At 43.5% G+C, this 26,147-nt stretch overlaps 1 long non-coding RNA gene across 1 annotated transcript; it reads left to right on the top strand.

Moving 5' to 3' along the window:
• Nucleotides 1-6,658: 6,658 nt before the first annotated feature.
• On the top strand, nt 6,659-24,690 carry LOC115655612. The gene is made up of 3 exons (XR_004001433.1): nt 6,659-6,742; nt 16,347-16,351; nt 24,680-24,690. It is a non-coding gene; the product is annotated as an uncharacterized LOC115655612 (long non-coding RNA).
• Nucleotides 24,691-26,147: the final 1,457 nt, after the last annotated feature.

Below are 26,147 nucleotides of genomic sequence, written 5' to 3' on the forward strand. Positions count from 1 at the left end.
GTTCACAAACTAGAATTTAGATCATATACAGCAGGTGAATAGACAGAATATATGATCTTGTAGGAGAACATGGTAATGGTAAAGACAGGTGTTTTCATAAATTAGCCACAGTAACTAGTCATATTGAGAATATAATTTTTTTCAATAATGAAATATACATAATTTATTATTCTAAATCCTTATACACATTATTTTTATGGATTTACAGAAAATATTAATTTCCACTCTCTGATATAGTACAGTGTAAGATAACAAGCTTTGTCAAGACATCAATACTTGCTCTACTGGTTTGTCACTGGCTGTTGCAATGCTTTACTTTCCTAGAAGAGAAGGATTCACCTCAGTTAGGCCCTAATTCAGAAAAGCATGTACTCAAGTGCTGTCCCAAATGTGGATGCTTTTCTGAATTGGGATCATAAAGGAAAATTATTATGTTTTAAGATGCTTCCATCTTGGCTTTTTCTCACGTAACCTCACTCTAAGGCCAAGGCGATGCTGGTGTGAATAAGCCATTAAAAACCATCTAAAACAAAAAATGGAAAGTTCCTATTACTAATGGTCATTTCAATAATATTAGGCATCAAACCCATAGTGAAATGATCTTTTGAAGTAAGAACACAAAAAGAGAATCTCATCAGTACTATAGCTAAATCCAAACGGGCAGATGTGCTGGAGACTCCATGAAGTCCACTAGGGACTTCACTGTTGCTACTGGTTTTATATAGAAGGAGCTCAGATACTGTGGTGATGGTCAAAATTATAAATCATTAATATAGATACCTGCAGAAATATACTACATAGTTTGGCAATGTGTTCAAGCTGTTTATGAGAAAATTTGAAAGTTTTTAAAGGGTGACCATTATGATCTTGCACAAGTGAGACCAAAGTTCAGATTGTAGCTAAAAGTTCTGTTTTACAGGGTCTGTATCTTTTCACCTTTTTTCCAAACCCTTTTTGTTAACATTCCCTGGCGAGTCTGAACTAAATTTCAGTGAAAAATTCATGCATCTGTGGAATGATTGCCAAAGTGTATTTTGTTTGTATGATTTTTTTTGGAAATGTGGGTAAATAGGAACACTGGGAAAGCCTGATTTCTTTCCACATAGTGCACATTTAATGCTCCTTGCTGCTGCCTGTGTGACAACATTGTGACAGAGAACCCACTACTCATCATTCACTCCCTCCAATCTATTTGCATACTTAGGAAGAATCACTGTTGCTGTGGTTGTTATGGAAATGGCTGCTGTTGGTAACCAATTTATCTCAGATGACTAGAATGTTATTACAAAGAAGAGTCAGAGTAGAAGCCGTAATAAAACCAGACGGGGTTTGGCTAAGCAGCTGCTGTGCTCCTTTGGGTTTGTACTGGGGTAAGTTACATTGTGAGGACAAAGAGTATTTGTTTGTTTCTTTCTTCAAAAAGGGTTACCATGACAATGAGATACAAAATTCCAGCTTATTTACATGCATGTTGTTTATCTGCTTCTTGCAAATTGGTGGCTGAGGCTATCTAAATATTTAGCTTTAAAAAAAGGTGGGAAATTAATCAACTGGAAAACAGCATGAGAAAATCCTTAAGTTAATATGGCAAAGCCAAGAGTAAGTCAGAGTCCATATTGGTAGAGGGGACTGCCCCAATGTGCCAGATGCTCTTGGGATCCATATTGCTCAGTCTTTCTGTCTGTGTTCTGCATTTCTGTGTCTCTACAATAGCCCACTTAAAACACAGCCAGATGACACCTCTAGTCTTTATTCTACAGTGAGAGGCCATTTGCTCTGTTTAGCTACAGACAGGCAGTGGGAAACAATTAATTCTAGGAGTTAATGTTGGGTCACTGAGGATTCCATTGTCTCTGTAGGGTTTTTCATTGAGATGTGTTAATTCCAGACAGAGCCCCATGCTATATGTCTCAAACACCTAATCTTTCTCCCTTGTCCCAGGGTAGAAAATTAACTCTCCCCTGACAATGGGTTGTGATACAAAGTGAATAGCTACAGTCATACATAAAGTTCATAAATACTATTCCCGCATTTTCAGAGTACGCATTATGATATGATCTTCAGTTACACACACAAGTGACTACTTGTGAAAAGTCTGATGTAAGTGACTTGCCCAGCATCAAACAGGAACATGGTGGCAGGGGCAGGGGTAAAATCCAAGTCTCCAGGGCAGTATTCAAGTGCCCTAACACAAGACAATCCTATCTCTATAAGTCTTCCAACCTCTGCAACAAATGAGGTAGAGGCTACAGATAACAGACCTCTTCATCACACAGCCTTGATTACTTCCTAAAGCAGATGCATCCTGCACTGAATTAATCAGGGATCCTGTATTAAAATAAATCAAATAAATAATATGGATTATGTATCATAATACATATGCAAAATGGGCCAAATTAAGGTTGCATGGGCAATGTTCATTCTGTATTTCCTGACTTGAAACTTCTTGACTTTACAGCCTTTTAATCCTTAACTTTGGATTTCCTATATTTATTGTTAAGGCTACCAGATGGTCACAGAGGTAACAGAAGTCACGGGTTCCATTACTTTCCATGACCTCCGTGACTTTTGCAGTGGCTGGTGCTGGCTCAGAGCAGCAGCAGTTTGGGTGTGTGGGAGGGGGCTAGGGGCGGGGGCTTGGGGAGTGTGGGGGACTTTTCTTGGAGTAGGGGGCCCCCCGGCTCCCAATGGCATGGCCCCCCTGCAGCTCCTAGGCAGTGGACAGTTGGGGGGGTGTCTCTGTATGCTGCCTGCACCCGCAGGCCTCACCCCTGAAGCTCCCATTGGCTGTGGTTCCTGGCCAGTGGGACTTGTGGCAGCGGGCGCTTGTGTCAGGAGCAGCAGAGCTCCTGCTCTGGCCCCTGCCTTCGCTGCCTAGGAACTTCAGGGACGCTGAGCTGTGTAGGAAGCCCCTGCCAGTTCTGCCAACACCCCCGCCCCCCGTACCAGCGGGAGTCCCAGGCTGTGAGCCACCACCCAGCCCCTCTCTCCTCCATTACCAGCGGGGGTCCCGGGCCACCTCCCCCAGCATGCACAGTGCTCCGGATCCCCCCCTCCCCCAAGTACCCATGGACCACCGCCCAGTTTTATTCAGGGCGGGTATTTTTAGTAAAAGTCATGGACAGGTCATGGGCCCATGAATTTTTGTTTACAGACCATGAGCTGTCCATGACTTTTACTAAAAATACCTGTGGCTAAAACATAGCTGTAAGGTTCTTGGGAGGCTACAGGCCTACCCAGGGTGCTGTGCAAGAACGAGGCCCACACACGCTGTGAGTTATTGGCTTTAATGAAGGTAAAGTGACACACTCGCAATGGGGACTCCTGACGTTGCTGTCACGGAGGCGGGGAACCCAGTGCACCAAAGCTCGGCCTGGTATGGAGTCCAAGGGCGGGACCGAGACCATGCAACTATATATACAGAATACAAACACAACTCATGCATAAGCAAATAGGGGCTTTCCACAGGCTGTGTCCACCCCTTGGCCAAAGGCCAGGGACTTTCCACAGGCTGTGTCCGCCCTTTGGCCGAGGGCCATGCAAACTGGTTCTAACTAGTCAAAAGCAAGTTATAACTGGCGTGGCGTGTCTTACAGTGACCGGCCACTGAGAAAGCGGAATTACACTAGCTAGGCCGTTACACAGTCTTCGATGGTTCCCTACAATAGCCTTATTTGTTGTTTAGTTTATTGACAAATTTTTGTTTTTTATTTGTGAATTTATATTTCAAAAATTATTTTTAATATGTAAAATTGGCACAGTCAGGTCTCACTCCCTAAAATTACTGTGGGGATGGGAAGCAATGCTTTTTTTTAATAATGCCTCAGGGACACTAAAAAGAAAAAAAAATCTGCATTTATAAAATCCAGAGTTAGTTTTCCAAACATGAAAATTTCATTCTCTGGTTTTGTAATGAGGTGCATGCTTGCCTCTTGCGAATGCCCTCCGCTGGTCAGGTGCCTGTGACTGCACTCTTTCTGTTATGCTGCTTGCGGTGACCCCTATTAGCAGTTAATCTGTCAGGCAGGTTTTCAGTGGCTCAGCCACCTGGATGAGTCACACACTGACTGTGGATTTTCAACAAAACAAACCCCTTCCAGGGTATACAATCCAACAGGGCCTATCACAGTACCCTCAGAGTATGTGTGTGTGTGTGTGTGTGTGTGTGTGTGTGTGTGTGTGTGTGTGTGTGTGTGTGTGTGTGTGTTAAAGATACTAATCTTTAACCCTACCTCCAGGCTCAATTCTCAGCTGTCTCCCTTCTGAGCTAGCTTTCAGTAGTCTCTGCTCTGTTATGGATCAGTGCCTCCAGGGATCCCTTACTCTCTTCACTCAATAGTGAACCTCACTGGTCCCAGCTCTCCAGCTGAGCCACTAGTTAAGTTCAGTCTCCTTCCAGGAGTTATCAGAGTCAACAAATGCTTATCTTCGGGGTCTTCAGCCTGCTCCCTGGGCCTGTTTAAATCCCCCTTCTTCAGGGCTTTGGCCATTCCACCTGTGGCCAGTGCGGGGGGGCCCAGGCCCGCCCACTACCCCAGATCCTGATCCAAGGACCCTATAAATAGCTGCCACATGCTGCTTCCCTTTAACTCTGTGGCTATTGTTCCTTGGGCCACTTCCCCACAGTCCCTGCAGCTTTACCCTAAAGTCAGGATTGAAATCTTGCTTGAGTCCCTGCAGTCAGCCAGGAGCACCTTGCTTCCCCCAGTCTCTGCCATCAACTGCTCTTTCCAGATACTGGAACAGTTGCTGCAACCAGCCAGGAGCACCTCCTTGCTCCTCTAGCTCCAGCGAGTAACTGACTCTGCTCTGTCCAGCAGCTACTTTTAGATGAGCAGCCGCTCTCTCTAATTGGTTGCTTTCCCCTCACCCATTCTTGGAAGCATCTTCACTGCTCCTTTTCTCGGACAGGGTGAGGTAGAACCGCGAGGCCCCGAGGAGGACGCCTCAGGGCCTAGTATACCCCATCATGGGTTTTATACATTCCAGTTCCTGATAGGCTGCCCATCCTGGCTTTTTAGCATGTGAATGTTATAGTGCCATTATTTTGTTTCCAATGCCAAGAAAAAAAAACAAGATTCTTCCTTGTAAAAATATTAAGTGGGCTGAAGACTTTCGAAAAATTACTATTGCAGATGTGTAGGCAGATTTAAAACTAAATTGTACAAACAGCATATATTTCCTTTGTAGTGAGGAATACTAAACTTTATCTTGTATATTGATGAAAGATATAAATTTGTGGGGTTATAAGAATTTTTAAATCTCCATATTTTGAAAATAAATGAAGGACCTGAAGGATAGCTGTGTAAATGGCATAGTGAATATTATGACAAAAAAATTATTAGGGAAAAATAGACCCTTTGAACTTTAGTGAAACATACTTTTAAGGGTTAGCTGCAGTTGTTAGTGCTCATGAATTCCATTGACATTACTTGATCTTGTTTAGAATAACTTACCAACTGTTGTTGATAGTACTGATTAGGCCCACATTTGTCTACTATAACTCAGGAGAAACACTATGTAAATAGCTTTACATAGCACAGTAATGGTGGTGATGGAAATGAGAGTGACACTGCTAAAGTGAGAGGAGTTACTAAGTATGGAGAAGTGTATCTACTATGGAAGGAATCATTGGGCTGTGCATTATAGGCTGTTGAATTTAGTAATATGTAAATCATGTTTGAGAGAGACATTTTGTGAAAAATCTAATGAATTTAGTTGTTTTGATGTGCTCTCTATTTTGGGTTAGGTGTCTCCATGGAGATCGTTTGCAACTGATTACATGTTTTTAAAAAGTGTGTTGGTTAGTGTGACATTGCATTGCCTGTGTTTATGGAAATATGCTTATAAGTGTAAATATAATGTAACTGGAATATGCTTTATGCAAAAGGTCTCTTGTAAGGTATCATTACAAAGCTTATAATCTACAGAGTGTGTTCATCCTATTTGTATGCATGTATCATTCTTATATTGGAAGTTAGAAATATGAAGTATTACTCTGAAGTCCTATTGTAACTATGTAAAGTGTGGGCCATTAATGGTGATTTGGAATCTTGATGGCTCCCTTTAATTAGGACAACTGGTCGTAAATGGCTCTGTTTACTTGTAAGCTTTCCTGTATACCTGTGTGCCAGCCAGTGGGTTATGAAGTCTCACAGAACATGTGAACATGTCACATGATACTGGAATCCATCTTAAACATGGTGCTTTTCCATTTAGAAGGAAAGCAGGGAACCCAGAGAGAGACAAAGGATTCTCGCCTTGTGCCAAAGATATAAAAGGGGGTGGAACAGAATTAAGGGTGCTGCCAGTCATAAGAAATCCCCTAGTTACCACCTGAGCTGGAACTAACAAGAACTGTACCAGGAGAAAGGATTGGGCCCAGGCTAGAAAGGAGTCTAGTCTGTGAAAGAAGCTTATTGAAACATCTCTGAGGGTGAGATTTACCTGTATTCGGTTTCTTAATGTATTAGGCTTAGACTTGCGTGTTTTGTTTTATTTTGCTTGGTAACTTACTTTGTTGTGTCTGTTATTACTTGAAACCACTTAAATCCTACTTTTTATATTTAATAAAATCACTTTTGTTATTAACCCAGAGTAAATGATTAATACCTGTGGGGAGCAAACAGCTGTGCATATCTCTCTATCAGTTATAGAGGGTGGACAATTCATGAGTTTACCCTGTATAAGCTTTATACAGAGTAAAACGGATTTATATGGAATTTGGATCTCATTGGGAGCTGTGTGTCTGGGTGCTGGAGATATGTGACTTGCTGAGCAGCTTTGGTTAAAGTCTACAGCTTTGGGGGCATGGACCAGACCTGGGTCTGTGTTGCAGCAGACAAGCGTGTCTGGCTCAACAAGGCAGGGTTCTGGAGTCCCACGCTGGCCGTGGAAAATGTGCTTAGAGGTAATTCCAGCACATCAGGTGACAACCTCAAGGTAGTCTCTGTGATCAAACCCATCACAGTTAGTATTTAATATCTTCCTTCTGTTTCAGAGCTTCAGCCAAGGTCTACATCAGCTCTATTACATACCACAACAGAGGTTTTGAAAGTAACAATATTATGCTCAACTCTAAATTTCAGTGTTCCAATCCTTTTGCCCTTCACAAACTATTATATGAAATTCTAGCCTTCTATTGTTAAGCCCATCCTACACATCTCTTGTTAATCAGGCAGCATTTATATTATTTTAAATATCTTATGCTGAATTGCAAGGAAAAATATTTAACTTTGACAGATTTCCTGTGTGAAATTAGAGGGGGAATAAAAGGACTAACTTTAGCTGATTTGATCCAATACCATTCTTTCTGAATACCCTTTTTTCTGCCTCTAACTCTATGGGCATTATGTATATAAAAATCACATAGAGAGAGGTTTTCTTTGTAGCACATAAAATGTTAACCATAGCAAGGAATGCATTAAGCTGATTGCTCTGAAACGTGTAGTTAAGATTTTCATGGATGGATTCCATGGCACTTTGTAAATCTGAGATGACTGATCAGTGATATACATATCTATATTTAAAGTTTTCAGGACAATTCTTTAGAGTTTAGGTATTCACGTTTTTCTAGTGACACAATGGTGCCTGAAACAGGAAAGTCAGATTTTCAAAAATCTGAATTTAACTTTAAAGACTATCTCTGTATTTAACAGATCTACTCCCCATCTGCATTTAGAATCCTATCCACTGACTTTAGCGACTAAATACATTTTTACTAGTTTTTTAATTCCAGTCAGCCATGCAGCTATGTAGTAGGTTTTATTCCGGTTCTCAAAGCAGCACAATAGTTACCAAATTACCAACTGAACAGCCAAAATCTGCAGCTCCATTGAAGACATTGGAATTTTACACTTGTCACAGAAGGCAGAATCTCAAAGGAATAGAATTTTCTATCAGAATAAACCTAATCTGTGCAAGAGACAGATCTTTCTTGGGGGCTGGTCTAAGACTGTGGAATTAACTGTGATAGGCACTAAGGACCATCACAGACCTCATCCCCTTCCACTCCAAATGCAAGGTGCACTTCTTTCACCTTACTTTCTCTAACATAAACACATAGCAGTGTATACATTTAAAAAACAAAGCCCTACAAAAAGACAACACTATACTAGACACACAATTCTTCCCCAGATCAAGGGTGAGAGAGGAAATTAACAACATGCGATAGATGTTGGTCATGCCACTTAATGCATGACTGGAAGGCACTCAGATACTATGATGATGAGGGAAGAACAAGAACATACAGAGAAGAGAACAAAGGGATTGTGTAGGTATCATTGAGGGCAGATTTGGCTGACGGAACCTTTATTACTCATGATGCACAAACACAGTTTGACTCCAGATCCCAGAGTAAGTCTGCAGGGTTGGTAGGAGGGGTTAAAGATCACACTGTATCGGACTCAAAAAATTTTTTTAAAAAGTCTACTTTGCTCTCCCTGAGGTGTCTTCACTAATAATAATATACCTCACCTTGCTAGAAGCCATACATTTTATTTGTTCACCTTTTTAGGAGGCTCATCACTGCAATACAACCATGTCCAATTGAAAATGTAATGGTGGGGAATCAACACAAAGATTTGGTACGACTAGTTTTTTCCTAATTGAGAAATTATTATTACAGTCACAAACCAGCACTTGAGTATGAGGTTGTGTCTCTATCAGAGCTGTCCACCTGCTCTGAAGGTTTAAACTATCAGGACTCCTAGGAGATCATCTAGTCCAACTCCCTGCTCAAAGCAGAACAAATCTTTTTAAAGCCCAGTTCCCTAAATGGCCCCTTTAAGGATTAAACTCACAACCCTAGGTTTAAGTAGGCCAATGCTCAAACCACTGAGCTAGCCCTTCCCTATCTATGAATACTTGAATACTGCTATTTAATGTTTTTTTCTGTGTAAATAAAGCAAGTTGTGGCTACACAACCGTTCCCTATTTTAACATTAGCTGTGTCCACAGAGATGCAGAAAAGCCTTTCAAAATGCCATCTTTCTAATGCTATCCAGAATAACATCCTGCTAGATCATCTTTGCTAATGAGTATGAGAAATATCTGGCTTTATAATAACCAGACTGATCAGATCCCATTCATTATTTCAAACACTGCACTGCTTGATACATATTCTGAATGATAATGAAAAAGATTATAAGCACAGATAATGGCTGAAAGAAAAGATCAGCCCAGAGCTTTCTATTTCTGTATACCATTTACTATAAATCAAACTGCTTCTTGCTGGAGAAGGGTTGCTTCCCCTCATCAGCCCTCAAAGGAAGCGTGTATATTATTCCTCTTGAGAATATTCACCCCCATTCTAATATATGGAAATTAAAGAAACCATATAAATACCTTAATCTTCTTTGCTTTTTTAATTAAGCTGAACCAACCCTCTGGTTTCACATGTTGAGAAACTGTACAGAGTTTTGCAGCACCAAGCATAGAGAGGATGGTGGTAAACAATGTATTGCAGATATTTATTCTTCCTGTAAAGTAAAGAGCAATCCCCTGTAAGAATGCAGAGTAATCAGTCTCTACCTCTTATGCAGTAAGCCCTTAACTGTACTTACACCATAAAGAAATCATCTTCAGCGCAGTATTTACTACTTTCTTGCAGATAATATGCTTCTTTAAGGAGCCAGTCCATTTAATAATAAATTAGGATTAGAAAACAGGGATCTAGAATTGATCATTTACTTTCAAATTGTTTTTAAAAGCAAACACTGTGGCTGGGTTTGTTATACTTTCCCCATTATCCCTCTGATAACAGCCAATAAATTCATTTTCCCTCCTTCCTGAAAAATAATTCAGTATTAGCAGTCCCCTATGTAGCTTAGGTAAGTATTTAATACAGTGAAAGCCCATTGAGCAAATGTCAAAGCAGGTGGTAAGACAGCATAAAATTTAAAAATAAATAAGTAAAATAATTTACGTGAAAATAAAATGGAACTATGAACTAAACAGATAAAAATAAATTCAAGCACAAGCAACCTTCATCTTGTGATAACACACAAATTCTCAGACATGAGGATCTCCCCCTGCTCTGCAGACCACAATTAAAATTGTCCAGTCAGATCTGTGTGACAGATTTTGACCTGGAGCAAGAGACAATATGAGGGTATGGCTACACTTACAGTTTTGCAGCGCTGGTAGTTACAGCTGTGTTAGTACAGCTGTGTAGGGCCAGTGCTGCAGTGTGGCCACACTTACAGCAACCAGCGCTGCAGTGTGGCCACATTTACAGCACTTGCAGCGCTGTTGGGAGTGGTGCATTGTGGGCAGCTATCCCACAGAGCACCTCGTCCCATTTTGGCTCTGTGGCTTGTGGGAAGGGGAAGGAAGTGTGCGGGTATTTCCACTTCCTGTTCCAACGCCCCGTGGTGCTTTGCTACACATTCCGAGTTTGGTGGCACTGTGATTCTGCAGCGCTATTTCTGCGATTTTTGTTATAAATGGAGCCTGAGCTGCTGAGGACCTTGCTGATGAATGTTGCCAGCACATCACGCATGGCAGTGGAGCTATTCCTTCAGCTGCAAAGTGACAGTGAGGACTCAGACGATGATATTGAATCGCCTGACGCTGAAGACAGTAAATTGCTTGTGGCAGTAACAGACGTGCTCAGCACCGTGGAACGGCGCCTTTGGGCTCGGGAAACCAGCACTCAGTGGTGGGATCACATCGTCCTGCAATCTTGGGATGACGAGCAGTGGCTGCAGAACTTTCGGATGAGAAAAGCCACTTTCATGGCACTGTGTGCTGAGCTCGCCCCTACCCTGCGGCCTAGGGACACGAGATTGAGAGCTGCCCTGCCGGTGGAGAAGCAGGTGGCTATTGCAATCTGGAAGCTGGCAACTCCAGACTGCTTCCAATCGGTGGCGAACCAGTTTGGAGTGGGAAAGTCTACCGTTGGAATGGTGCTGATGCAAGTTTGCACAGCCATTAATCGCCCCCTGCTAAGAAGAACTGTGACTCTTGGGAACGTGCAGGACATTGTGGATGGCTTTGCAGAAATGGGTTTCCCTAACTGTGGAGGGGCAATAGATGGGACGCATATTCCTATTCTGTCACCACCCCACCTGGCATCAGAGTACGTTAATCGCAAGGGGTATTTCTCCGTGGTTCTGCAAGCGCTTGTGGATCACTGTGGGCGTTTCACTGACATTTACTCAGGATGGCCTGGAAAGGTGCCGATGACGCATCTTTCGGAACAGTTCCCTGTTCAGGAGGCTGAGGGCCGGGACTTTTTTCCCAGACCGCAAGATCACAGTAGGGGACGTCGAAATGCCCACTGTGATCCTTGGAGACCCCACTTACCCCTTAATGCCATGGCTCATGAAACCGTATACAGGGAAGCTTGACAGGAGCAAGGACCAGTTCAACTACAGGCTGAGCCGGTGCAGAATGACTGTGGAGTGTGCTTTTGGCTGTTTGAAAGCCCGCTGGAGCTGTCTTTATGGAAAGCTAGATTTGGGGGAAAGCAGCATCTCCGCTATTATATCCGCGTGCTGTACCCTCCATAATATTTGTGAAGGAAAGGGTGAAAGATTCAGTGAGGAATGGACCTCCGAGGTTCGACGCTTAGAGGATGAGTTTGCTCAGCCAGAGAGCAGGGCTACTAGGGAGGCCCAGGAAAGGGCTTCAAGGATTCGGGATGCTTTAAGGGAGCAATTTGATGCTGAGAGCCAACAGTAATGTTTGGTGCCTTTGATGTGGTTTGCTCTACCTTGGGGTACAATATTTACCACTTCCTGCAATAATATAACATAGTGAAAGAGAAATAAAATCCTTTATTCAACATACAGTACATAAAAGGCAAGGGGGGTTAGGGTGGTGGACTGTACATTCACAGGTTTGAATATGTCCTATTTTGACTACTATTCAATGTCTGCTGCACTTCAGGATTATTATGCTGCAGGGTAATGGGGATGGAGTGCACAGGGTAAGAATTATAGTTATCAGGGCTGGTAGGTGATCGTACAGGTGTTGGGGGCAGCTGGGGGTAATAAGAAACTGGCTGCTGGAGAAAGTTGTTTTGTGGAAATACTGGGGAACAAGAAAGAGGGCTTTGGGAGGGGTGTGGGTTACCATGGTAAATATTTGCCTGCATGGCTACGAGAGACTCGAAAGACTCAGTTTGGCGAGCCAGGAGGCTTATCATCTGCTTTGTGGTTTTTTTGGCAGCCAATTCCTTTCTCCTGCTTTCTGTTTGCCTCCATTCATGTATTTTCTGTCTCCATTCATACATTTTCTCTCTCCATTCCTGTGTCTTCCTACTTTCTCTGTTGTAGTGTATCATAACTGATTTGATCAATTCCTCTTTTGATTTTCTGGGATTTCTTCTCAAGTTCTGCAATCTACGTGAGGCCGGTGATACGGCTGCATTAGTCAAGGTCACTAGAAAAAAGAGAGATAGAACCATGTAATACACAGAGGCTACATTGTTTATTATCACACAGTGAAGGACTTTTTAGACTTTAAGTAGCAACCTTCTCACATACCTCACATAACACAGAGAGGGCAGGGAAGCTAAGTCATGGCGAGCAATGGGGTGAGTGTTTTTCCCCCGAGTTCCCCTTGGGAGTGGGAATTGACCAATGGGTCACTGGGGTTTATCTGCACTGGGTACAGGAGGTAGCTGGTGTCCTGCACAGGGGACAGTAGTGAACAGGAAGGTGGCGTGGTGAGCTGCTGGCGGGGGGGGGGGGGGGGGCTTTGGTCCACGTTCATGCCGTCCTGCTGGTGAGGGGGGGGGACGCACCGCGGGGCCGGATGCCTGCTGGGATGGGGGTGGGGAACACCGGAGCGCACCGCGGTGCTGGATGCCTGCTGGGAGGTGGGTGCATAACACCGGAGCGCACCGCGGGGCTAGCTACGTGCTTGGGGGGGGGGGGAGACAACAGAGCGCAATGGGCTGGGGAAACGCGAACCTGCTGCCCTGCAGTCAAGTATCCCTAAATTCTCAACAGGGTTTCCTACTGCCAGACATATCACTGCTGCGTGTTACCTGGGAAGAGAGGGAGGGTCTTCTACAGCAATGTGGATACCGCCCTGGCCCCTATGCAGCTTGCCTGTGTGCAGCCATGGTCCCCCCACCCCTCGCTGCACAGTGGATTGGACGAGTTAGGCTGACCGGGACAAGGACCACGGTGGCTCTCCCGATCAACTTGAGAAAGCAAATTGCAAACGCTCTGGCTGCAACTTTTCAAGAGATTACCGAAGCAGATTACAGAGACGTGATAGAGCAAATCAATGGGCTATTCCACGTTTAGGCATGCATGCAGGCAGCCATAATCACAACCATCCTCTCCCAAAACATAAAAATCTACTTACCCCAAGCACGATCCTCAGTTTCTTCCTCACCATCAACTTCCTGCTGCTGCGACTGGCTAGCCTCCTCCTGGCTTGAGAAGAGCTCCTGGCTGCATGTGTCCTGGGACTCCGGGGTGTCTCCCTCCACGCCAGTAGCCTCACTGTCGCCTTCCTCTACACCCTCCCCCACTTCTCCCTGCTGTGAACTCTCCATCATGGTCCTCGGATTGGCAGTGGGGTCACACCCAAGTATGGCATCCAGCTCCTGGTAAAAACGGCAGGTCGTGGGGGCAGCTCCTGAGCGGCGATTTCCCTCACGGGCTTTGCAGTAAGCACTCCTCAGCTCTTTTATTTTGACCCTGCACTGCAACGCATCCCGTTCATGGCCCCTTCTCATCAAGGACTGCGATATCTGCCTATAGGTATCATAATTTCTCCTTCTGGAGCGCAGCTGTGCTTGCACAGCCTCCTCTCCCCAAACACTTATGAGGTCCTGCAGCTCTGCATTGCTCCATGCTGGGGCTCGTTTGGTGCGTGGAGGCATGGTCGCTGATTGATTGATTGATTGATTGCACGCCACACCTGGCTGAGCAAACAGGAAGGGGATTTTTAAAATTCCCGGGGCATTTAAAGGAGGGGTCAGGAGAGCCCAGGGCAGTGGAGTTTGCATGATTACCAGAGAGGCTTCTAAGGTATGCTGGGATACCTACTTATGCCACGGAGGTCAATAAAAACGCTGGTGGGTGTCCACACTTGCTGACCAGCGCTGGATCCCCTACACTCGAGGCTCGACCGGGTGTACAGCCAGTGCTGCAACCAGGGAGTTGCAGCACTGGCCGTGCTGTGCAAGTGTGGCCACATCCTAAGTTGCAGCGCTGTAACCCCCTCACCAGCGCTGCAACTCTGTAGTGTAGCCAAGGCCTAAGAGTAGAACTCTGACATGTATGTGGGCCCTCACTTTCCTCTGTGACGTCTGGACAGTCTCTCTCACTCTCCAAGCGGCTAAGCCATCTTAACCTCCCTGCCCCAAGAAAGCCTGGATCTCCCTTTATTCATCCCTAGCCCTCCTGAACCCAAATGCTTCTAGGCCCTAGGAGATGTATTCTTCCTGTCATGGCAATCCCTTGAAATCTACCTTCTCTTTATTCCCTGTAGCCCTCAGAGCTGGGAAGGGTCTTGCCCTGAGACATGACATTTCTAGCAGGACTAGAGGGGTAAATTCAATTAAAATATCTGTCTCCAGGATAAACCAGGAAATCTTGGGCCCTGTGTGGGGTTTAGATACCTTATCTTGCACGCAGACTGTACTTTTGTTTATATTACGGTTCATTCCAAGTATTGAACAGCTTTGAGCATAAGGAAAGTCTGAAATTCTCAGCTGATGCAGTAGTGTAAAACAACTGTGCCATTTAGAATTCATAACAATGTATCCTCCTGCCATTAACCCTGTCTGTCATTCTTTTCCTGATTTATTCATTTAATCTTAATGAGTTCCAATGACACTGACAGAGTGTGAGTACCCTAAGGCTCGCTCATCACTTTGCAAGCATCCTCACATGGCCTGAATTGAAGAGAAAATTGATTAAAGACTGGATAACTAAACTAGTGGTTCTCATCCAGGGGTCCATGGCCACAGGTTTCTGGAGGTCTGCCAAGCAGGGTCAGTGTTAGAGTTGCTGGGGCCCAGGGCAGAAAGCCAAAATTCCACTGCATGGGTCTGAAGCCCGGGGCCCTGAGCCATGCCACCCTGGCTGAAGCTGAAGCCTGAGTACTGTAGCTTCGCAGGGGCCCCAACAATTGCACTGCTTGCTACCCCCTAACACTGACCCTGGATTTTATATGCAAAACACCAGTTACGGCCATGGATTTTTTATAGCATGTTAGGGGTGGGAGCTCAGAAAAAGGTTGAAAACCCTTGAACTAAACAACAAGGTGATTCAGCTCTTCAGGTAAGGGCAGTTAAGAAAGAGAAAGGAGGAAGGAGGGATGCTGGAAGGAGGGGCCAGAAAAGCCCAGGATCTCAGAGAAATGAGATCCCTGCCCCTCTCTGACCCTGTGTCTGGGGAAAAAAGTAAAAGCCTTGTGTTGCAGGGACAAGCACTTGTCTAGCACATGGTAAACAAAGTGCCCAGTGTTGAACCTATGGAAGAGTATGTGAGGCCTGTCTGCAGTGAAGAATCCAAGATGCGGGAGCCCTGCTCTGTGACAGACACATACAGATTATTTCCTTGGCTTGAAAACAACATGGTTGATCAAGGATTTTTTTTTTTGCCCAATCCACATAAACTGATATTTAATCAGCATTTTTTAATTATACAGATGTTCCCTGATATATGCAAGCATTCCATTTTGGAACGCCTTGTGTAAGTCAAATTTTGTCATATCTCCGACAATTACACGCAAAAAAAAAAAGCTTATGGAACTTTTTCCGTAAGTATGGATTTCGTAAGTCAGGTTTGCATAACCCAGGGAATATCAGTAGTGGCATTGTCACAGAATGTAAATGCCACAGATGTGCTAGCCTTTCATTCTTTTCATCCATAGAATTTTGTCGGGCGGATATTCCAACCCCTCAAGTTTCATACTGAGGCACATAAGCAGATTCTAAATCAATGTCATAGATGAGTGGGGGGAAGAAATGTCCTTTTGAGCTCCTGCTACTTATGTTTATATCTTCTATTTGCTTCTGCTGTACTTCTTAAAGAAGACAGAATTAAGATCTTGTTCATCATTTTGGTGAAGCCTTATTAGGGAAGTTTTTCTCTCAAGTTTCTGAGGAGAATTTTGAACACAGATGCTCTGAAACTTAGCACCCACAGTATATTTAAAGGTCCTAAATCAGCGTTTCTCAAATGTGGCCTCCAGGAAGCTTGCAAAAAGTGGAAACTTGGACAGATGACTAGGGAGGAGTATAACAATATTACTCAAGCATGCATGGGTGTAATCAGGAAGGCCAAAGCACAACTAGAGTTGCAGCTAGCAAGGAATCTGAAGGGTAACAAGAAGGGTTTCTACAGTTATGTTAGCAACGAGAAGAAGGTCAGGGAAAGTGTGGGCCCCTTACTGAATGGGGGAGGCAATCTAGTGACAGATGATGTGGAAAAAGCTGATGTACTCAATGCTTTTTTTGCCTTGGTCTTTATAAACAAGATAAGTTCCCACACTGTTGTCCTGGGCAACACAGTATGGGGAGGAGGTGAGCTGCTGTCAGTGGTGAAAGGTTAAGGACTATTTAGAAAAGCTGGACATACACAAGTCCATGGGTCCAGATCTAATGCACCCGAGGGTGCTGAGGGAATTGGCTGATGTGATTGCAGAGCAATTAGCCATTATCTTTGAAAACTTGCGGCGATCGGGGGAGGTCCCAGACAATTGGAAAAATAATTGGAACAATTGGAAAAATAGTGCCCATCTTTAAAAAAGGGAAGAAGGAGAACCCGGGGAACTACAGACTGGTCAGCCTCACCTCAGTCCCTAGAAAAATCATGGTCCAGGTCCTCAAGGAAACCATTTTGAAGAACTTGGAGGAGAGGAAGGTGATCAGGAACAGTCAACATGGATTCATCAAGGACAGGTCATGACTGAACAGCCTGATTGCCTTCTGTGATGAGATAACTGGCTCTGTGGATATGGGGAAAGCAGTGGATGTGATATATCTTGACTTTAGCAAATGCATCCGACGAAGTGGGTATTCACCCATGAAAGCTCATGCTCCAATACATCTATCAGTCTATGAGGTGCCACAGGACTCTTTGCTGCTTTTACAGATCCAGACTAACACGGCTACCCCTCTGATACTTGACTTTAGCAAAGCTTGTGATACAGTTTCCCACAGTATTCTTGCCAGCAAGTTTTAAAAGTATGGATTGGATGAATGGACTATAAGGTGGATAGAAAGCTGGCTAGATTTTGGGTTCAATGGGTACTCATCAACGGCTTGATGTCTAGTTGGCAGCCGGTATCAAGCAGAGTGCCCCAGGACTCAGTCCTGGGGCCGGTTTTGTTCAATATCTTTATTAATGATCTGGATGATGGGATGGATTACACCCTCAGCAAGTTCACAGATGACACTAAGATGAAGGGAGAGGTAGATACGCTGGAGGGGAGGGATAGGGTCCAGAGTGACCTAGACAAACTGGAGGGTTGGCCCAAAAGAAATCTGATGAGGTTCAACAAGGACAAGTGCTAAGTTCTGCACTTAAGACAAAAAAAAAATCACATGCAGCACTGCAGGTTGGGGACCGACTGGCTAAGCAGCAGTTCTGCAGAAAAGGACCTGGGGATTACAGTGGATGAGAAGCTGGATATGTGTCAGCAGTGTGCCCTTGTTGCCAAGAAGGCTAACAGCATATTGAGCTGCATTATTAGGCACATTGCCAGCAGATCGAGGGAAGTGATTATTCCCCTCTATTCATCACTGGTGAGTATTGCATCCAATTTTGGGCTCCCACTACAGAAAGGATGTGGACAAATTGGAGAGAGTTCAGTGAAGGGCAATCAAAATGATCAGGGAGCTGGGGCACATGACTTACGAGGAGAGGCTGAGGGAACTGGGCTTGTTTAATCTGCAGAAGAGTGTGGGGGGATTTGACAGCAGCCTTCAACTACTTGAAGGGGGTTTCCAAAGAGGATGGAGCTTGGCTGTTCTCAGTGGTGGCAGATGACAGAACAAGGAGCAATGGTCTCAAGTTGCAGTGGAGAAAGTCTAAGTTGGATATTAGGAAACACTATTTCACTAGGAGGGTGGTAAAGCACTGTAATGGGTTACCTAGGGAGATGGTGGAATCTCCATCTTTAGAGGTTTTTAAGGCCCAGCTTGACAAAGCCCTGACTGGGATGATTTAGTTGGGGATAGGTCCTGCTTTGAGCAGGAGTTTGGACTAGATGACCTCCTGAGGTCTCTTCCAACCCTAATTTTCTATGATTCTTTTATGATTCTTGAGGCCACAGCCTCCTGGGCTGATGCAGGGGAGGAAGTGGCCTCTCCCTGTCTCTGCTGCTCCTGGATGCACTGTCTTGGTGTTGTCCTCTGGGGCTGCAAGCAGGGCTTGGGCCATGCCTGCCTCTGGAGACAGCTGGGGCATAACACTGGAGGAGCAGGGATCTGGTGAGTTCCCCCATCTTCCCAGGGGTGGTGGAGCTCAGGCTTTGGGCTTCACCCCTGGGGTGGTGGGGCAGCAGGCTCCAGCCACAGGGCTTTGGGCTCTGGCCTCACGGCTTCAGGCTCCATGCCCATTCCCTGGCCATGGGGCTTTGGGCTCTGGCTATGGGGCTTCACGCTCTGGCCTCCCACTGTGTCTCTGTCCCCCCAACTCATCATCCCTGGCCCCTACTGCCTACCCCGATGCACCATCCGGGCTTAATTTGTCCCCAGGCTTGCCAGGGGTGAGTAAGGTTTTTGTGAAAAGTAATACTTTTATGTTTGTTATTATCACTTTTTACAACAGACTTACCAGCTAGCAATAACTAAATTACAATGATCTGGATGTGTATATGTGCATATTTATTTGTTTTTCCTAAAGCTAATTAAGTATTTTACAAAAAAGTTTGAGAGTGGCTCTGTGGTCACCAAAACATTGTCCTGAGAACCCCTGTCCTAAATCGTATATCTCTTTCCAAAGTGATGAGAAAATCTCAATGGTATGGAGTTTAGGTTATGCTTTGGTAAGCATCTCAAAGCTCAGACAATACTTTGAACCTCTTAAATCTGCGAATTTTACTTGATGTCATATGACTAGATCATCTTGTCATATATCTGGTGCTTTCTGCTCAAGGTCAAAGGGAAAATACCATGTGAACAATCATTCTTACATTATTTTAGGCCCTTGGTGGCCCCAAAATCAGGAAGTGCGGACAGAACATAAAAGTTAAATTTTAATAATCCAGCGAGGTTATTAACTTAACATCTCTGGGCCTATTAAAAAGTTTGATTTGGATCTAGAAACATAGAGAAGGCTAACTACCATATTTCCAAGCCAATTCACTGTTTCTTAATCTGTTCTCCCCTCAAGGCCCATGAGACTTCCCATATGTGGTGATGGAGCTATGAATTTGTGATGCTTTCCTATTTTGTGTACAGAACCCTTACATCTGTTAAAATTTCAGCAGCCTATTTGTTTTCAAGGTGTGTATAGATTATCAGAGGAGATTCATGGTATGAAACATTGAAACATTACTTTTGTTGGTCTTATTTTGTATTCTTAGTCTAAAATCTGTAACAAAGTATGTTTACTCCTTGTGAATGGAAAAGTGTGACAATAGATAACTTTAAATTGTTATGTTCATGGAAGGGGCAAAAGACGGTTTAGGAGTTGTACAATTGTTGTTGCCCCATCTTTAGTGTTTGTTTATAGAACATCTTAAGGCTGGTCACAGCATGGCACCCCCTCTCACAAGTGTCTCTTTCTGGTCAAGTATGTCCGCAAACAGTCCCAGCCCTGGTATCAGGCCATACTCCCCTGGTGTCCTCCCTAAAAGCAATGGTTTCATCCCCTTTGGACCCTTCTGACCCCAGATCTCTGGCTGGGCCACCAAGTAGTTCAGATCCCTCTCTGGGGGTTTATCACTGTCCAGTTGTCTATGGTGGAGACCTGGGCCCACCCACTGTTCCAGGTCCCAGCCCAGGGACACTACGTATAGCAGCCACACAACACCATGTCCCTTTAATGATACTGCTTTCAGTTCCCTGGGCACTTCCCTGCACCTTCAGCCACCACAAATGCTTCACCCTTACCTCAGGGCTCTTCTGTGTTCAGGCTCAGCAGACAGCCAGGAGCTTTTCCTCACTCCCCTGGTGCCTGCCAGCATTGAGCTGTCCATGGTGCTGCAGTTCACTTTGGCCAGCCCAAAGCATCACTTCACTCCTCTGGCTCCAGCAAGGAACTTCCTGTCCCTGGCTCTAAAGGGCCTCTTTATATAGCCCTCCTGGGCTCTTATTGGCTGCTTCCTGCACACTCTCTCTAGGCTTCTTGGAGGACTTAGCTCCATTGCCCCTTTCCTGGGATAAGTAGATGCTGCAGCCTCTAACAGGGGGCCTTTGGGCCTTGTCCATCCCATCTCAAGGCCATTCGAAGACATGCAAGGAGAGTTCTATGTGCAAAAATACCCAAATCCCTTTAAATATTTAAATAAATAATATACAATGTTGAAAAGGCAATGTTTCTTAGGGTACTTTAGTTAGTTAGGTGCAATAATTATACTAGTACTGTAGAGTATATTTTTCAGAGGAGGTTGTTAGCCCTGCTGTTCTTGATTATCTTTGCCAAAAAGTGAATGTGACATTGGTGCTTATGTAATATGATTGGATGTAGTGATTTTCTGTCTTAGAATGACGAGTAAGTTATCTAAGCAACAAGATGCATTACTGTCGTGAACAATGCCAGTGTCTTGTGCTAAGGTGCAAGTATCAATAGCTTTAACTATTAAAAAAATCCAAAATCCTGTCAATTTTAAGTATACAAAATTTGTCAGTTGAACCTTGTCATTCTTCCATCACTAGCTTGGCAGGGCCTGGACATATCCGGAATTTAATCTTTCTAGTTATTAGATACAGACCAGTTTTGTGATCTGATTCATGTGGCCAGGCGCATGTGCTTTTGCAGAGCCCTACTGACTTCAGTGGGATTCTGTCTGGATGTGAGTATCTGCCCACATGGATCACATTGCAGAATGAGGCCTCTTAACTTTTCATCCATTTGAATGTTCGGTAGTAATTAAAACATGTTGCTAGCATATTTTTAACTTTCTTTGACAGTATTCACTGTTACCTGCACTAGATTGTAAACGTGCTGGGCCATGAACTGGCTTCCTTATTATTTCTTTGTACGGTGCCCAGCACAAGGCCCTGATCCTGGACTAGGGTTCTTAGGTGTCACTGTAATAGAAATAACGAACACTTGCATCTCTCTCAAGAGTATCAGTGTTATGATTAGTGAAATACTATATAAACAGTTTTTGGAACAGAAATTTGAAGGCTGTCTTTGTCAGAAAAGGTGACACCACAATATATGATGGTAAAGTTGGGTATAATGATGTTTATTTTTGTATTGACTTATTTTCATTGCAAAAGTTCCTTGCTTCAGTCATGATAGTTCAGTACTAAAAATATTCTTGCTGAAGGTCACTTTTTAAAATCCTGGTAATTTCATAATCATATTTGGAGCTGGCCATTATTAGATTTGGAAACAGTTATTGTTTATTTGTGTATCAAACTTAGCAAAAGCTCTACAGCATTAGGCTTTTTTCAAGGATCCCTGATTTAAGTGGGAGGCTCTTAAACAGATTAGGACTCTGAAGCATACTTTGCTGCCATGACTTTTAGTAAATCAGGGAGATCTGGTAGAGCTTAATATGATTATCCGCACACAACAAGGTTATGAAATGACAAGTCTTGGTTGGGAAAGAGCATATTGGGAGACGCAAATATAATTAAACTTTGTTCTGTAAAGAAAATTCTGTTTTAAGATACCATAGAGAACAGAGAGGAGAAGGTTGATCTTTTTGTTAAGACTTTGAACCATAAGTTAAGGGTCTGTAGGGACTGAGGAAACTTGGCTTCTGTTCTTGAGTCTGACACAGATTTCCCATGTGACTTTGGGCAAGTCACTTAATTTCTATTTGTGTTTCCCAACCAAAAAATAGCCATAATAGTTGTCAACTTTACATAAATGTTATGAGGAAAAACTTAATGTGATGAGTGGAACTCAAGAAGAAGCCAGTTTTCAGGTGTGGGCCTAGTTGGTTGATACCAGGGGCTCAGAAATGCAAGGTGGGTCCAGGCTGCTATCAGAAAACACAAGCCTCTCAGCATGAAACAATGGCCCTATGCATGCTTAATAAAAATCTCTCTCTGACAATCCTGCCTGCTTGCTGCATCACTTACTGCTAATGAAAGAATGAGGGTCATGTAAGTACAAGAAAAAGTGGGACTGTAAATCAGTAAACCAAAATTGGTTTGTTGGAAATTAGGCCTAATGGAGAAACAAAGTAATGAGAGGATGACTATTCCACACACCATTCCCTTTTGGGGTCCATAAACAAAAGACTTTGGGAGGGGAGAATTAGAAGAGGAAGAAAAGAAGGGCAATTGCTAACTAAAAAAGTGGAAGGCTTGAACTTTACCATCATGGCTGCCACCTCCATCATCTCTTGGGACCCCAGGATCCAGCATGACACCATTGTACCTTCGTCATCCTGATCCTGAGAGATGTCCTGACCAGACCAGGTTGTGAAGAGGGCCCCAGATAACATCGCCTCCTCCAATGGCTTGAGCTAAATCCTGAACAGCACCTGAGTGGTGAGACTTTCTCACATCCTCCCAACCCTCCACTGTGTCCTTTTCCTTCCCTGCCTTATTTCTTCTCTTTTTGAAAATCCTTCTTCTTTTGCCTTCTGCCTAGTAAGACTCTGGCACAGCTGGCCACAACTGTAAATTTTGTAACACTGCTGTGATCCTGTGACCAAAAGAAGGCAGCTAAAAGCAATGGCCTAAACAGCCTGATGAAGGTACAAGTTTGCCAGGTCTTGAAATGACTGATAGAAAAGCGAGCTGTGCCTATGTTTTTTCAGCAGTGAGATTTCAAGTAAAAATCAACAGCAGAGACAGAATGAGAATTTTCTACCTTTACCATTCTTTTCTCTCCCATCTTGTGTGTGTTTGTCTTGTTTTATCTTTTAAGAATTGGACTTTAACAAGAACAGTGCCAGCCCATCTCAGCTAACTTCTTCGCTTTTCTCCAAAAAGGACAGTTATTGCCATCTTTAATACTAAAATCAAAAAACTGCCAAACAAGGGACTTTCCTCATAAAGCTCCCCCGCAACTAGAGGGAAAGGGAACAAGCGAGACTGTTAAAATAAAAGCTTTACTTAATACCTTACAATTCAAATGCTTTAACTGTTTTTCCTTCTGTATCTTTTTAATTAAATGTTAAAAATATTAATCTGTTTGCCATGGTACTAAACAGGATGAGGTCACAGTATATCAAACCCAGGACCTCATTTACAACAGTTTAGTGTTGGGCAGTGACAGGGTTATTTTAACATCTTTGACTCTTTGGGATAGTTTATTTCATCTAAATTAATACAATGTTTTTGGCATCCCTGGGTGAGCCTAAAGGATTAATACATACTCAGAAGCTGCTACCTTAGGAAGCAATTGACTTCAAAGCTGGTTTAAAAACTAAGAGTTACTGGTAGCTGATGCATTAAAAACATAGGGTGTGCCTACACTGCATGCTTCTTTTGGCAGCATGTAATGTACTTACCCATATAGCCCCCCCCCCAATCTGGATATAAATAGCAGTGCAGACAGTGAGGTATGGCTTAGTTGAGCAGAGTAAAGACATGCCTAAATGGTGTGGGTATACATCCAAGTACATACCATACATGGCTCTCTACTCACCCAAGCCATGCTTCCCTATCTACATTGCTATTTTTAGCAGTGTTGTATCCTGCTGTCTCCCTGCTGCTGGAGTCTCTCCCCCAAATAAGACTTCAGCAGTGCAGAAAGACTCTGGCAGGGGGAAGGCAGTGGGGAAAAGCTCTGCTAGGGGGAGGCAGCAGGGAAAGTCCTGCACTTAGGATGAAAGAATCCCATGCATTGCTACAGACTAGGGACTGAATGGCTAGGCAGAAGTTCTGCAGAAAAGGACTTAGGGGTTACAGTGGACAAGAAGCTGGATAAGAGTCAACAGTGTGCTCTTGTTGCCAAGAAGGCTAACTGCATTTTGGGCTATATAAGTAGGGGCATTGCCAGCAGATCAAGAGATGTGATCATTCCCCTCTATTTACATTGGTGAGGCCTCATCTGGAGTACAGTGTCTAGTTTGGGGCCCCACACTACAAAAAGGATGTGGAAAAATTGGAAAGAGTCCAGTGGAGGGCAATAAAAATGATTGGGGGATGGAGCACATGACTTATGAGGAGAGGCTGAGGGAACTGGGATTGTTTAGTCTGCAGAAGAGAAAAATGAGGAGAGATTTAATAGCTGCTTTCAACTACCTGAAAGGGGGTTCCAAAGAGGATGGATCTAGACTGTTCTCAGTGGTAGCAGATGACAGAACAAGGGGTAATGGTCTCAAGTTGCAGTGGGGGAGGTTTAGGTTGGATATTCATAGAATCATAGGGTTGGAAGGGACCTCAAGGAGGTCATCTAGTCCAACCCTCTGCTCAAAGCAGGACCAATCCCCAGACAGATTTTTTGCCCCAGTTCCCCCAAATGGCCCCCTCTAGGATTGAGCTTGAGTTTAGCAGGCCAATGCTCAAACACTGAGCTATCCTTTCCCCCTAAATATATGGAGATATATCTATCTCATAGAGCTGGAAGGGACCCCAAAAGGTCTTCAAATCCAGCTCCCTGTCTTCACTAGCAGGACCAAGTACAGATTTTGCCCCTAAGTGGACCCTCAAGGATTGAATTCACAATGCTAGGTTTAGCAACTAATGCACAAGCCACTGAGCTATCCCTCCCCTAGGAGGGTGGTGAAGCACTGGAATGGGTTACCTAGGGAGGTGGTGGAATCTCCTTTCTGAGAGGTTTTCAAAGTCAGGCTTGACAAAGCCTTGGTTGGGATGATTTAGTCGGGGATTGGTCCTGCTTTGAGCAGGGGGTTGGACTAGATGACCTCCTGAGATCCCTTTCAACCCTGATATTCTATGATTCTATGAAAGGCTCTGGCAGGGGGGGAGCTGCTGACACTTTTCCCCACTGCCTTAGCTCTGCCAGAGCCTTTCACTGATGTGGAGCTACACATCACTCTGTAGACACAGCTTGCTTTTCATTGCAATGTGTAGCTACATGTTTGCTACTTGCTGCCGAAACTGTTGTGTAGTATAGATGTAGCTTTAAAGTGCAAGAAACTGTTATTTTTTTGGTACAATGCAAAAGTTAAAGAGTACATCAAAAAAATAAGAAAAAGTATAAGGAGGTTGCAAATAAAAATAGTTTTTATAAAAAATATTTAAATGAGGCACAGAAGGAATTAGCCGTAAAATAAAATAATAATCTTAAATCTAATCATTTAAAAACAATTAAACCTTATATTTGAAACACAAATAGTAACAGTTTGCTTTGCATGATTTTGAATTACATTTTTATACCTTTATTTTAGTGTCGATTAATCGCAGTTAACTCACATGATTAACTCAAAAAATTAATTGTGATTATAAAAATTAATTGCAATTAATTGCCATTTTAATCACACTGTTAAACAATAGAATACCAATTGAAATTTAAAAAATATTTTGGATGATTTTCTACATTTTCATATATATTGGATTCTGTGTTGTAATTGAAATCAAAGTGTATATTATTTTTATTATAAATATTTGCATTTAAAAATGATAAACAAAATAGTATCAAAGAGTCCTGTGGCACCTTATAGACTAACAGCCGTATTGGAGCATAAGCTTTCATGGGTGAATATCCACTTCGTCAGATGCATCCATGAAAGCTCATGCTCCAATATGTCCGTTAGTCTATAAGGTGCCACAGGACTCTTTGCTGCTTTTACAGATCCAGACTAACACGGCTACCCCTCTGATGAAAGAAATAGTATTTTTCAATTCACCTCATACAAGTATTGTAGTGCAATCTCTTTGTCGTGAAAGTGAAATTTACAAATGTAGATTTTTTTTTTGCTCACATTACTGCATTCAAAAACAAAACAATGTAAAATTTCAGATCCTACATGTCCACTCAGTCCTACTTCTTGTTCAGCCAATCGCTAGGACAAACAAGTTTGTTTACATTTATAGGAGATAATGTGCCCTCTTCTTATTTAAAATGTCACCTGAAAGTGAGAACAGGCATTTGCATGGCACTTTTGTAGCTTGCATTGCAAGGTAT

Source organism: Gopherus evgoodei, chromosome 7, assembly GCF_007399415.2.
Source record: "Gopherus evgoodei ecotype Sinaloan lineage chromosome 7, rGopEvg1_v1.p, whole genome shotgun sequence".
Lineage (NCBI taxonomy): Eukaryota > Metazoa > Chordata > Testudines > Testudinidae > Gopherus > Gopherus evgoodei.